At 48.6% G+C, this 15,160-nt stretch overlaps 1 protein-coding gene across 1 annotated transcript in view; it reads right to left on the bottom strand.

The window, feature by feature from the left end:
• The window catches only part of SLC6A1 (solute carrier family 6 member 1), a 60,992-nt gene extending 49,914 nt beyond the window's left edge, over positions 1-11,078 (bottom strand). The window contains exon 1 of the mRNA XM_085073059.1: positions 10,914-11,078. The gene's annotated coding sequence lies outside the window, so the exon portion shown is untranslated. The remainder of the gene's footprint in view (positions 1-10,913) is intronic.
• Positions 11,079-15,160: the final 4,082 nt, after the last annotated feature.

The following is a 15,160-nucleotide window of genomic DNA, read 5'->3' as shown; positions in this document are numbered from 1 at the left end:
CATCTGTATGCACATCTGGCCAGCTGCTCCCTGACACCTGGAGAAATCCCAATCCTCCTGGGCACAGCAGCTGCACAGGGAGGGAAGGAGGGAGGGAAGGAGGGAGGGATCCCAGGGCAAGGGAGGCACTGCTCCAACCAGAGTAATATCTACAGCCAGGCCTGATGTCCCAGTTCTCTCATTAGTTCACTTGCTACATTCAAAATGGATTTGGTTTTTAAAAAAGGCTAAGGATTTCACCCACAAATTATTACATAAACTCAGAAAATGTTAAAGCGTTACAAAAAAGAACAACAGAAAACCACCAAACCAAAAATCCCAACCAAACAAAAATATCCCAACCAAACAGAAAACCCCCAATGGCTTTAATCAAACATACCATGGTCCAGCAACTCCTTACTATGTTCGAGTGCTCTAAAATATAACTTTCTGTACATTCCAGAGCAGCTGTCCTTGTTACAAACAGGGATCTTAGATGATACCTCAGGTTGTCCTGCCTCTACAAAACCCCCAGGAGTCCAGAGGAGCTGGTCCTGTACAATTAGGGTTTGGAATTGGCAGTAAAACCAGGTCCTCTGCTGGGATGTAGTTTCAGGATTTCAACCCAAAATCAGCAGTCAAGAGCAAACTCAGTGGCTCTCTGAGCACCACATTTGACCTGCACTGAAGAACAAAGTCACACACTCACCTGCAAATAATGCCCAGAGGGTACAACAGCCCAGAATTTCTAAATCTGTCCTCTCAGACACATTCTGACAAATAACACCTCAGATACATTTTAAGTTCCCCATCATTGCCTCAAGATAAGCATCTTATTACAGCTGCCACAGAAAAGCTCTCTAATTCACATTTCCCAAAGTTCCAACACTTTTAAGGCCAATCCAGACAAAACCCAGCCTTTCAAAAGCTTGAGGCAGGAATGAACTAACACAGATAATGTCCCCAAACCTTGTAAGGTCAATAATGACACAGGATTTTCTCTAACAGGTGGCCAATTGCCAGCAATCCTGCTGAAGGCAAACAGGAGTTTGTGGCATCACCCTTCCCTGTGGGGGGAACATGAGAAGGACAGGAATTTAATTAGCATTACCTCATCTGCACAATCCTCACGAGCAGCACTGGCCCCAATTGCCTTTTTGCCAAGTGGATGAAGCACTGAGAAAGCTTTGCTGGTTTCTGTTCTGGACTAGAGGAGCAATAATTAGAGTTTCTGTGTTATTCCAGGACCCAGAACTTTAGGCTGCAAAATTACAGCAGAACCAGCCCTGCTTTGTTCATTTTTATGCAAGAACCCCAACCTCACCTAAAAACCAGGGCCAAGTGTGATCCTGCACACACAGAATTTCTCCAAACTAAAACCTTCATGTTTTACCTTCCCCCAGCTTGGGGAAATGGCCAATACTGCCATAATAATAATGTTTGTCCTCCTGGCTGCCAGTGAATTGGCATTTCTTAATCCCATTATTTTGCACAGCTCTGTCACTAATTAGACTTGTCCTTGACAAGATGGGAGAAAAAAGGAACTTTTCAGTGCTACCTAGAGGAGCCATGAAGGGGTTCAGAGGGGAGCTGTGACACTGTGCATGTGTCCAGGTGACAGCCACCACCAGAAACATCCCACAGGTGAAAGTTCAGCTTCCTCAGACATTTTATCATCCCTTCCAAGCTAGGGCACTCACCTGGAGTGCCTCAGTCCCAATTCTTTGTTAACTCCAGTTCAACATCCAGGACAGTGGGAGCTCCACAAGGAAAGGCTGGGAAGCAGATAATTCTCCCCAGCAGTGCTGACCCTTCCTCTCCATCCCGGGCCAAAGTCAGCTCTTCTCAGAGGAGGAAATTCTCCCTGGCCTGAGCCCAGCTGATGAGCTGCTCCCCCTTGCCAGGTGAGCAAAGCCCAGCCTTCCCAAGGAATGTGGGAAATCTGGCAATCAATATTCTGCACAGATCCCCACACTACAGCAGTCACATTATCTTGTGTGGCACATGCACCGTTGCCATGGCGACCAGCATCCTTCATCCAGCTCCATTATTCTGGCTCATGGAGGCTTTCAGAATCTCTGGTGTCCAAGGCACGGCTCAGAGCTACTTTGTGCTAATCAGCCTCGAGATCAGACACGAGAGGAAAAGGAGAAAACACAGCAAAGTCTGTTTTTCTAATCTATCAGCAGCATGGAAAGCAAGAAGTGGCATGGGAAATACAGTCCCAGCAGCGGAGGGGAAGGGACTCTTATATAACCACCTTCAGCAGGCGAGACTGACGGGGTGCAGATCCACTACAGCCTTTTAATTCCACCAATTGAACAGCCTGCTCAGCCAGTTTACTCCTCAGGAGCGGCTTTGGGAGAGGTGTGAAGAAATCAAACCTCCCTGCACATCTATTGCAACGTTAATGCCTCTAGAACTGATATCATACAGATCTTTGTCAGCTTGTAACCGCCAGCAGCACAGTCCAGGAAAATAATTTGATTTTGACCTTTTTATGATGTCTGCTATTAAAGTTTTAAAGGGCTATTATCAAAATCTATAATCTTTATAGTATAATCTATACTTGTTTGATATAAATTGTCCCTAGATACCTTAAGCAAGCTTCATCAATAACACCACTTTTTTCTTTTTTTTTTTGCATTTAAGCATTTCCACATCAAAGCATTACAGCAACCTCATTATGCCCTGCACAGCTTAATACAAAGTTTCTCTTAGTCACCAACCAGGGAATTTCAGGCAGAAAATAAATAACCTCATTTATTACAGCGACCCTTGACAAATCATCCCTAAGTTGCCAGCCAGGGGTTTATCCCCGGGAAATACACATGGGTCAGTAGGAACACAAATGCTTTGAAGTTGGAGGGTTTGAAGGCTCTTAAAAAGAGATGTTCAAATAAATAAATAAGGCACTTCAGCAGAAAATGTCTTTACAAGTGACAAAGGAGACTGACAGGCTGCTGAACCCAGCTGAGCCTGAGCTTAGTTGTGCTCAGCACCTGTTGGGAAAGAGCAGGAATTCTGAAGTGTCCAGGTCAGGGCAGCTCTGGCCGTGGCTGCTGGAGGTGAGCAAGGTCAACAGCAAGGTCAGCCATTCCCACTGGGGGCAGGGAGATGGAGGGAAGCAGCTGTGCCCCTCTCATCCATCCCCAGAGCATCCAGGCAGCACTGAACCAAATTTCCTGTGGTTTCAAACAGGGTGAGAGCAGGTCTGGCTGAGCTGGGAGCCATCCTCCCCTCACTCCAGCCCCAAAGCCAGCATCCCACCCCAAACAGAGCCCAGGAGGGTCCTGGCAGCTCCTGCTCCTTCAGGCTGGAGAGCTGACATCACACTTCCAGCACAATTTCCAAGCGTAAGCCATAAACGTGGAAAACTCAGCTTCCACAGAAAATACGATCCCAAGAAAAGGAATTTCCTGCTGCCTCATGAACGTGTCAAGCACTGAGGGAAAGTCAGTGAAACAGGCCTGGTCTGCAGCTGCTGCCAGGGGTCATGTCTGGGTGCAGTTCAGAGCCCCAGAGCCTCGTGCCCTGCTGGTGCCCCAGGAGCCTGGCAGCCACACTGACCACTGCCTGCTGGGCCCCACAGTGACCCACAGCTCCTCAGCCCCACACGGACCCACTGCTGCTCAGCCCACACTGACCCACAGCTCCTCAGCCCCACACTGACCACTGCCTGCTGGGCCCCACAGTGACCCACTGCTGCTCAGCCCCACAGTGACCCACTGCTGCTCAGCCCCACAGTGACCCACAGCTCCTCAGCCCCACACTGACCACTGCTGCTCAGCCCCACAGTGACCCACTGCTGCTCAGCCCCACACTGACCCACTGCTGCTCAGCCCCACACTGACCCACTGCTGCTCAGCCCCACACTGACCACTGCTGCTCAGCCCCACACTGACCCACTGCTGCTCAGCCCCACACTGACCCACTGCTGCTCAGCCCCACACTGACCCACAGCTCCTCAGCCTCCAGACTGACCACTGCTGCTCACCCCACACTGACCACTGCTGCTCAGACCCACAGCTCCTCAGCCCCACACTGACCACTGCTGCTCAGCCCCACTGCCTGCTCAGCCCCACACTGACCACTGCTGCTCAGCCCCACACTGACCCACTGCCAAGGCTGCTGTGCCCATCCAGCTGGCTTGGCTCAGCCCAGGACAGCAAGGAAAGGCAGCATTCCCAGCCCAGGCTGCAGCTCCATGAGATTTCAGAGGTTTTAAATCAGAGTTTAAGGCATGCTGTTCGTCAGCCCTGGGACAGATTTGGAATTCTGCTCATGTTCAGCAGCCAGTGAAATCAATGGAATGAAATTCAGGCCATTTGTACCATTTAAGCCCACAAAGAGGCTTAACATATTTAATCATATAGGTTCCTGCTATTAAATAATTTGCAAGAGGAAAAGGCATGGAATTTTCCATCGACACTTTCCCTTTGGAACGTGCATCACAAGTGTGCAGGGCTCTGTTTTTCCTGCTCACAAGATTGACATACTCTGCTGATGACCCAGGATAGCTTAACCTGCTCTTCCTTTTCATGTGCTTCAACCCAGGGCTGGCTGCTCCCATCCAGTCCAAGTGCAGCCTCTGTCACCCTCCTGTATGTGGCCAGCAAGGGGTGCTAAAATGGGACTAAAATGGGATTGGGAGGTGAAGTGAGCAGTACATGCAGCTGAGGAAGATGACATTGTGTTACCCTGAAGCCCATCTGCCAAGCTAGAGAGGATCTATTGCACAAGAGCAGCAGGATCCTTGAGGAATGAGATCTTTTTTCAGAGATGTTCAAATGCCGTTCAAATAATCCCAGTTAATTTTAATTTCGGAAGGTTAGATAGTCCTCAGAATTTTCTCTAATTGCATATTCCTCAGAATAGACTCCTCTGGCTGCTCTGTAATCAAATCATAATTAAAGCATCTGTGTCGTTTCATCCATCCCTTCCTGCTATTTGCAGCATTTACAGAAGGCAACAAAGATGCAGAATGCAAAATTCCAGCGCCGAGGCTGAGCAGCAGCAGTGCAACAGCAGGGATTTGTGTGGTGGGACTGTCTGAGTGCCTCCTGAGGCTTTTAACCACAGCAGAGGAGGAGAAGAGCACCAGCAGTGCCCCCCTTGTTGTGGCCAGGCTGGAGGCTGAGCTCCATCCCCGGGATCCTTGTCTTTAAGCAGCTGCCTCCTTCCATCCTCTGGGAAAGCAGCCCTTCAGGGAGCTGTTCCACAGCAATAGAACCTCGATGGAGGGGAGGGTTTTCTCTCTGGACACGTTGGCAGTTGTCAGGTGAGTTTCCAGCCAGGAAAAAACCCAAATGAAGCAACCAACAAGCAAAGTGATTCCCTGAGCTGTGCCCCAGAGTAACTAATCCCACACTGGATTGGTGGAGGTGCCCTTTGTCTTCCAGAGCATCTCAAAAGTCATATTTTGGAAGAAAAGTGTTTCCATAAACTTTTCCCCTCCAACACCCACTGCTGTGAAGTGATGAAAACACTGAGCAAACCTCCCTGGGGAAAGAGTTTGCACCTTGAGCTCAGTTTTATCTACTTTGCTTCAGAAAAACAGGGGAAAAAAATCATAATTCCTTGCACAAGCAGAGTTCAGGATCAGGCTGGGATAATTTCCTTAGGAATTTTTAGTTTCTGTTGAAAGGAGTACATGGATCGGTAAATGGAAGCATCACTTTTTCAAAAGAAAATTTTGTGATGGATTTATGCACCACTGACAGGACTTTTCCTTCCTTTCTTCTACCCTAGATTTTAGTCTTGTTACATGGTTTGTAACATCACAGAATGAAACTGAGCTGTGGAGGCATTGCTTGAGAAACTCCTGAATACAATTGGTATAAAAAGTACTGATTTTTCACCATATACTTTTCATTGTGACACCATTCTAATGAAACATTAAAATAATTGTTATTTTGCACAGAAAATATTCCATTTACACAAAGCTTACCCCAAGACAGTACTTCTGACTAAAACCAGCACTGGGTTTGCTCTCAACATCACCCATCTTCTGAAATATGACTTACAACATCTTTTAAAATATAAAGACCAAACCTGGAATCCAATCAAAACTTTCCAGCTTGACAATTCACTGGTAGGAATTATTTTAAAATAACTTCTATTTTTGGACAATGAATCCTTTCAGGAATTATTTTGAGTGGAAAAGCCATTTTGTAACAATTGATACCCAAGGATGCTTAAATTTAGGTCTTAAATAGAAAGCGCTTTCATATCTAATGGATAATGCTAAGTACAATATCTGGGTTGATCTTATTAATTTCAGGGGTTTGTTGCTGGGGTTCTTGGTGGGTTGTTTTTGCTCTGTGTTGCTAGTTTGTTTTATTCCCCTAAGCAGGCAAGGGTGGCACATTGGGATAGCTGCAGATCATTGGGATTGCTGCAGATCATTGGGATTGCTGCAGATCATTGGGATTTCTGCAGATCATTGGGATTTGTGCAGATCACTGGGATCCCTGCAGATCACTGAGATCACTGCAGATCACTGAGATCACTGCAGATCACTGGGATTTGTGCAGATCACTGGGATCGCTGCAGATCACTGGGATCGCTGCAGATCACTGGGATTTGTGCAGATCAATGGGATTGCTGCAGATCACTGGGATCACTGCAGATCATTGGGATTCGTGAAGATCAATGGGATTTGTGCAGATCACTGGGATCACTGCAGATCACTGGGATCACTGCAGATCAGTCACACCAGGACCTGTGAGACACCAAGCTGCCTGGATCCCAGCCGGAGGCAGAGGATTGCTATCTGTTCCACCTCGAGGGTTCCTGCACCCACAGGGCTCTGCTGTGCCCCCGCTGGCATTCACTGGGCACAGAGCAGAGCTGCTGGGCAAAGAGGGGCATTTCCTGCTGCTGCAGCCCGGTCACAGCAGCCCCATGGGATTATCAGGATGGCAATGTGATGGCTCACGTTCTTTTCCCTGGGGAAAAGCCAAGGCTGATGTTGTTCCAGCTCGGGCAGCCTTCAGCCCTGGGTGTGCACAGCACAGCAGCTCTGCTGGGCAGCACCTTCTGTCCTCACTTCTGCAGCTCTTGGGCAATTAAAATGACTGCAAGTTGCATTGGTGTAAAAATAAAAAATGAAAAGAGCCAAAAAACAAGAGGGTTTCTCAGAGAGGAACAATTTGCTGTTCATGTTACACGATGCAACTTTGCTCCTTCAAATTCCTTCACAAGAGAAAGGAAGGCAGAGTAAATAATGTAAAAAAAGACTTTCATTATTTTACTTCCTAGTTTATGAGAGAAAAATCCTGTCTGTGTTCTGGCAGGTTTTTTCTTTCCATCAGTAAAGAAGATCCAAATGTAGATGAATTTACTTATCACACGACCTTTCCACCTGACTGAGCAAAACACATTTCAAATATCCAACCACCAGTCTTGCCCTTATAAAGGCTCCCACAAGTGGCCTGTGAAGACTTTATAGATATTCTTTTCCCCTTAAAGAGCTACGTTTATAAAGAAAAGAAGTCAATCCAATAATCCAGTTGATGTCTCATTCTATGCTCACCCAGAGCTTAGGATGGGAGCAGGAGGGTTGAAACCCTGGAGCTTCCAAGGGTTGAAATGCTGTCTCTCCTCACCCTGACAGGCACAGCACTGCGAGCAGGGGGACAAGACATCTCAGTCGAGTCCTGAAGCAGGCTGATTGTGGTTTGTTTAACCAGATCCCAGACAATTCACCTATGATCTGAACATGGTCTTATGGCAGAGAACAAACCCCTAAAGACTGGATTTGGCACAGTGAGAGCCTTGGCTGCACAAGCTGCCCGGTGCGTGTGTGAGCTCTGTCACGACGTGAGCACAGCCCTGTCCCTCTCTGCTCGGCCACAGCTGCTCACAGGGGTCAGGGCTGCAGCACCAACCTTGCCCTGCCAGCGCTGGGCAGGCTCTGAGGTGCTCCCTGAGCTTTATGTAACCAAATGTGTCACCACATTAAAAGCACAACCATGCAAATGTCACAGCTGACCATCTAACGTGCGCTTGAAAGGCACAGATATATCCCCAAGTCCAAATTCATTTCTCGTCTCCGACGTTCAAGGCAGGCATGAGTTAGAAGAAATCATGGCAAGGAGAAAATCCTAAGATAACTTGAAAAGAAATTGTCACCAAGGATTCTCTTCAGAGATAATATTTCTTTTCCAAATCACTTGTTCGTAGTTGAGTCATCCCAGAAAGAATCTAAAGCTTGTGGAAATTTGTCACTGCATATAGTACAGAGAGTGCAGAACTCTTACAGATTATTTAGAAATCTCCCTTTCGCATCTGGAGCTTGGATTGCACTTACAGGGTGAATAGATTTCAAACACACAGCCAAAAACATCCTCCCCCAGCACCTTCCCACTTGTTCCCACTCCTCGTGTTCAATTACTACTCTGTTAGACTGAACAGTGCCATCCACACTGCAGCTCCTCAGCAGCAATAGGAGCACCACAAGAGCAATCAGCTCCCTCAGTAAATACATTACCACCAACTCATCCACGCCAACAAATCATTGTTTACTTCTGAAATATGTTTTAGCAGCCCACGGTGTTCACCAAATGAGTGAGACTGGGCTGTGCAGCCTCTGAGGGTTCTGAGACAGGCTCAGCTTTTAACTTTGCCGAACAAAACCACACATTCAACAAAACAAGTGGAAACGGCTTCGTTTCTCCCTTTTCCACATGTGAAGCGGGAAGGTTTGCATACCTAAAATACATGCTGCCCTGTCTGGAATATTTCAAACTCGCTGTCTGGGAAGAAATTCATGATCACAAAGCTATTTCTGAGGAGAGCAACCACCTAAAATTCATGCAGACCATGTTCATATGGACATACACGATAAAAACCATCTGTAAAAACCAGCAGTCCATGCTGATCATCACCAAATGACATCATTTTCTGCCTTTAGCCACAAAAGAAATCAAACCATCAATTCTGTACACATTCCGTACACTCCAAAGATTTAAAACTCTCTCCCAAGGAGTTCTCTACGATGGCAGTGTTGCTATTAAAACCCTTAAAACTTATCAATTATGTTGCCTCATTAGAAAGATAAATATATTCTGAGCTGTCTTCAGTACCATTCAATACCATTCTTAACATGGCAATTTCTGACAGGTTTCATCCATTTACCATTAGAACAGAAATTTCTTTTGGCAGCTGAAACAGCTCCTGTTCGCTCTGTGCCCCCTGCAGCACCTTCAGCGTTCAGATTCACACACATTAAGTGACTTGATCCTCTTTGAAACCCGAGCCCCTTTCACACCTGCACATCAATTTAATCGCTCCAAATTTTAAATCACTGCCCTCCGTATCCAGAGCTCCACATTTCAAACGTAAGCTGCCAAGTTCCTCAGCTTTTGAAAAGACCAGGAGCAGCCACTGTCCCTTTAATGTTCCACCTCGTCTCCGAAAGAAACGTCTTTTTACTCGAGCTCAGTGTGATTCATTGGAATTTGCCAGGCAGGTCAGGAAATCCCCTGAAGCAGAGGAAGAATATTAAGGAGATGGGACATGTATATCAAATCTCATTACTGTTCTCTTCTGAGAATCAATCAGGTGAAAGGATGTGATGATGTCATTATGACATCATTGACTTTGGGATTAGGAATTCAGAGCTACTTAGCAACCAAAGCTGTCCAATACAGAAGTAAGAGATCCAGTGAAAGATGTTATCGCCTGACCCACTTACTGCAACATAAATATTTGTCAATTCTGGTTCCAAGACTTTATAAGAGATGCAATAACTTAAGAGCATCCTTGTTTCAAGCACAGAATATTAGAAATAAAAGATCCCCCCCAAACCTTTTCTATTAATGTCAAAGCACATTCCTTACCCCATAACAGCTAATATGCATATTCCCTCTCAGTCATCTTCTTTCTCACTTTCCCATAGATCTCAACCCTAAAAATGCACAAAGAAAAACCTTCTGCTAAACAGACTTTATTATTTTAAGAACTACAGAAACTCAAACATCTTATAGTCAAGGGAGACTAATATAATTGCATAAAAATGCAAGCTTAGAAAGCGTGCTTATTTCATTAAAGGAAGCTGAAAATATCCAGTTGATGAGCTCCGGTATCTGTCAGAAATTCCAACCAAAATAAAAAAGAAAAAGCTTTGTGCATGAAAAAAGAATTGGTCACGCTACTTCTGTGGCTATTTCTGGGACCTGAAAGGGTTTGATGCCCGGAATCTATGCCTGACCTGATTTTCTTTAAAGTTCACTCGTCTCCGCTGAAAATACAGTTTAAACGAGTTCTAAAGCAACCGAGCAAAGCTCTCCGATGAACCGAAATTATAACGCAAGCTTTAAATCCATTACCAACAAGCCAGAAACAGAGCACTGGGCTGACACTTGGCGTTTCCGCAGCCGCGCTCCGCCACGGGCGAGCCGCGCATCAGGACGCGTTTTAGCAGCAAACGAAAGAAAATAAACCACTTCGCCTTCTGCAAATAACTTTTATTATTGGGGCGAGGCCGGTCCAGGTTTGCACGGCGCCGAGAGCCCCGCGCTGCCGGGAGCGCCCGCGGAGCGCGCAGAGCCGCGGAGCCCGCAGCGCTCGCTCTGCCGCCCGCACGGAGCGCACAGGGACCGCCGGAGCCCCGCCAGGGCTGCCCGAGCTCTGAACAGCGGCTCGGTGCCGGCCCCGAGCTCCCACGGCCGGCAACAGGCGGCAGCTCCCGGCCAGCGCCTCCGCCGCTCCGCGCTCCGTTCCGCGCTCCGCTCCGCCGCCCTCCGAGGAGACGCCGGCTCAGCCTCCAGCCCCCGGGACGGCCGTGTCCCCCTCTGCGCCCCGGCAGCACCCCAGGCATCCCCGCACCCCGCGGCATCCCCACATCCCGGAGCGGTGTCCCCGCGGGCACGGCAGCAGCGCGGGGTGCGGAACAGGCTGCACTCCGCGCTCCGAGGCGCACTGCCTACCTGCCACCGCGGCCGACGAGGAGGACGAGGAGGAGGAAGAGGAGCTGGAGGTGCCGCTGCCGCCGCCGCCCGTCCCGAGCCACCGGCGCTGCCCTCCCCGAGCGATATTAATGTTCATTTAAAGCTCGGCGCCCGCCGCTCCGCCGCGCCCTCCCCGCACGGCAGCGCCCGAGCGGGCTGGGGGCCGGGCCCGCACCGCCCCCGCCCGCCCCCGGACCGCCCCTCGGGACCGCCGGCTCCCCTCGGGGGTGGCGGGTGCCCCTCGGGGCTGATGGATCCCCTCGGGACCGGCGGGTCCCCTCGGGGGTGGCAGGTTCCCCTCGGGGCTGATGGATCCCGCTCGGGGCTGGCAGGCTCCCCTCGGGACAGACACGTCCCCTCGGGGCTGGTGGCAGGCTGAGCCCCCGTGTCACAGCGTCAGGTGGCACCTGTGACCAGCTCACCCCTTGCCCCTCATCCTCCTCCGGGCAGGCTCGAGGATCGTGCCGGGCAGAGCCGATCCAGGGATCAGATCCCCTCAGCTGGTTCTCCCTCAGCCCCAGTGAACCAAATTGACCAGAGAAGTTGAGACTGGCATGTCCGGAGAGCTGCTGGAGGCTGAGAGCTCTCTGACCAGGTCTGGGTCATGACTGTGACCAAGCTGGAAGTCATTTCAAACAAGAGTACTTTGAACTGTGGTTTGAACACGGGGAAAGGCAGATGTGCTCCCAAAGCTCCTCACAAATGGCTTAAGTGGAGGGAGCTGTGGTCAGAATGGCCCCATTGCTGGGGTCCCACTCAGTTTGGTGCTCCCTCAGTGTAGGACAGCCCTGGCCAAGAGCAGGGGGGTCACCTGAGGCACTGTGTTCCCCAAGGACAGCCCCAGCCCAGATCCCCAGGGAAGGGGAACAGCAGCGAGAGGAACATGGGCTCCTTTGGCTGCCCAGGTGACTTTGGGAGCTGAGCAGCAATGTCACAGGCAGGGACAGCTGCCCAGGGGACTGAGCCCAGAGAACACCTGCTGGACAGTGCTGGCTGAGGGTTTCTCTTGCAGCAGGGTTAAAGCAGCCATCAGAGTGATAGAATCAATCTTGGCTTGTCCTGGATCTCACTGTGTGAAAACACAGCTTAGAAGGTGAAGTAACATTCACAATCTTGTCTGAAAATACACCAAATTCATAACAAAACCACACACTGAACTACACTGTCAAACACGTGTCAAGTCAGGAAGGCCCAGCCTCCTCCTTTCCATCCCAAGCAGGCCTGGAGGAGTTTTTGACTTTTACCCCATCAATGGATCATGAACTCACCCCAAATATTTATTTTCTTAATGGCTAGTGAATTGCTCTAAGTGAATTTAAGGATGATGTGTGAACTAATGTTTAACACATGATAATCATGCATAGGAATATAAACACTGCTGTTTATTACGAGAGGCTACATCCCATAAAATGGGCTAATTACCATTCCCCAAGCCAGCTAATTGTGCAGAAGTTGCCAGATTGCTCCAAATCTTCATTGACTTGCTTGCAAGTTTTAATGGAGAAAACGTGTCAGCAGAGTTTAGCACTGTCACCCATTAATTACAAGGAGTATTTATGCTGAGAATAATAATTGGATTGCCCTGTAATCCACCATAATAATCAGGAATTTTCTTTGCCCATGTGGCTTGAAAAAGTAATAGCTAATGATATTTGAGCTGATTTATACAGCAGCAATGAGGAGCTACTGCTCTGGCAGCTCTCTCATTACTTCAGGGTTATAGATTTTGCTACTGATTAGCACCTGATTAGCCCTTGTCTTCATCACTGTCCCATTGTCCTTGCATTTTGGTTGAGCTTTGGTTCTGATTGACTGGGCTGCTTTAAAATACAGGATATATTCGGTAGTTTAGCTCTCTCAGAACAATTTGACTCTTCAGTTCACTCGAGGCTGGCTCTGGAGCAGGAGGTGCCTTTCTCTGGGCTTGGATGTGCCAGTGCACCTCTCTGGTGTCAGTGCAGTGGGGTTGGCTGTCTTTTGCCTCTGTCACAATTTGCTGTGGAAAGGTCAAAACTACTGAAAAAGGTCAAAACCACCTGACCCAGGCACTGGCGGCCATGGCTAGAACCACTTGTCACGTTTTTTATGCAATAGATACTTTATTCTAGATGTGTCTATACTGGAAAGCTCTAGTTTTGCAGAATAACTTGACATGAAGGGAATCAGTTCTGTGAGGGAATTAAGGGAATAAATTACACTAAGAGCCACCAAGGTGCAGACCAAAACCCTAACACAGTCCAAATTGCTGCCTGTGACCTCCTGGCCAGTGTTGTGATCTGCATTTCAGCAGTGCATCTGTACTGAGACAGCAGATTCCAACATCACCTGAATTCAGTTTGGTCTGGTCCATGAGAGGTTTGAAAACGTAAAATAATCCTGTTGTTCTGATATTAGAGACAAAGTCTTAGGAGAAGCAGCTGAGGGAGCTGGGGTGGTTTAACCTGGAGGAAAGGAGGGTCAGGGGAGATTTTCCTCTCTCTACAACTCCCTGAGTGTAGGGAGCTGGGAGTCAGCCTCTCTTCCCAGGGGTAGGACAAGAGAACACAGCCTCAAGTTGTGCCAGGGGATGCTTGGAAAGGAAGGAATCTGTGCTGTGTTTGGAGTGCCATAATCCATCTTTAAGCCTCATCTGCAAGGAGGGCTGGGCCATGGTCCAGGGGAAAGATCTGCTGGAAATTGGGTGTCATGCTGCAGTTCAGGGCCTTGAGAAAGACCTGCAGCTCTCCCATCCTCACTCAGACATGTGGGGGCTGCAACTGGTCAGGTTTAGAAGGCTCAGAGATGTGTCCAAGCTGACTTTAAACTAAAAGCCATGAGATCAAGGCATGGATTTCAGCACAGACTTGTGCTGCTCTCGGTGCCTACAGGTGGTACCTGCCTGTCCCCTGAGCACCCTGATCCCAATGCCTTTGTGTGCTGCAAAGCTCCTTAAAAATACCCAAGGAAACGAGCTCCTGTTGAAAGCAGCTCTTGCGAGGGAGGAAAACTCCGGTTTCCCCCGAGTTTCCCCCAGATTATTTATAAATGTGCCAGGCTTCTCCTGCAGTGCTGGCAAGCTGGTGACTCAGAAGCACAGATCTCGGGGAATCTGCTGGGTGCAGGGTGCCTGGGTGCCAGGCTCCCCGGGCTGGGGCTGGCTGCTGGCTCCCCTTGGGGACATTGTGGGTGCCACAGGCTTGACTGCAGGTGATAGTGAGAGAGGGAAGGGTGTGAATCTGGAGCAGCCCACTGCAGCTCTGGGAAAATCCCCAATATTCCATGTGGGACAGGGCTGTGTATAGGGCTGAGCTGTCACTGGCAGGAATTCAGGGTCACCTGGAGAGACTTGACAAGAAATGCTGCCCAGGCACTGTCTCAGCAATCAAAGAGCAATATTGGGGGTTGGAGAGCTGAAACCCTACATGTTTTTTCAGCTGGAAAATGAGTGTACACTGGAAGCTGCTACCTGTAGGCCTGAGGGAAGGCAGCAGTGGCACTGATGAGCACAAAGCACCTCAGCACTTGTTCTGGCAGGTGTCAGACCTGTTGCTGTCTCTGTCTGCAGCAGTTTTAATGCTGCTAACCCCCCAGCTCCAGTGCTGTATTTGTAATGCTGTTCCAGATAAAACAGACTGCTGCTTTGATCATTCCATTTGTCAACTGCTTCAACAATTCTAGAGTGTCATCTTTTTCCAAAAGGCAGTTGCTTTTTCTGCCAAAAGGAAAACATTTTCTTGTGGTCAGTGTTGGTTTCTTCTTGGTTTTGCTTTTTGTGCTTTTGATATCAGGTAGGGATTTACTCCAAGCAGATAAAGATCATGCACTGAGCAATGGACCAGATTCAAGCAGTAACAATTTTTCTGGTGATAATTTTCCTAAATAGTCAAGGCTTTTGGTCATTGTTGGTTGCAAACCCTCAGATCTCAGAAGCTCAGGGAGGTCATGGCCAGCCAGGATTTGGGTAAGGGATGTCACCCCCCAGGTGTGACATTGCTGGCTGAGCAGAAAGGTGCTTGTAGGGAGAATGGAAAGTAGGGAGAATGGAAAGTAGGGAGAATGGAAAGGGATCCAGGGAATCCCAAGGTTCTGCTCAGCATTTTCCATGCAAGGCCCTGTAATATCCTCTCTGTACTACATCAGAGACCATTCCCCTCACCCAGTGTCCATCTGAGGAATAACTGCCAAATATTCCTGGGTGACTGTTGAGTATTTAGAGATTCTTTATTCCATGACCTCATTGCACAGAG

Source organism: Lichenostomus cassidix, chromosome 12 (assembly GCF_008360975.1).
Source record: "Lichenostomus cassidix isolate B80296 chromosome 12, HeHo_3.0, whole genome shotgun sequence".
Lineage (NCBI taxonomy): Eukaryota > Metazoa > Chordata > Aves > Passeriformes > Meliphagidae > Lichenostomus > Lichenostomus cassidix.
The sequence above is the reverse complement of the archived record's forward strand: the minus strand, read 5'-3'. Positions and strand labels throughout refer to the sequence as shown.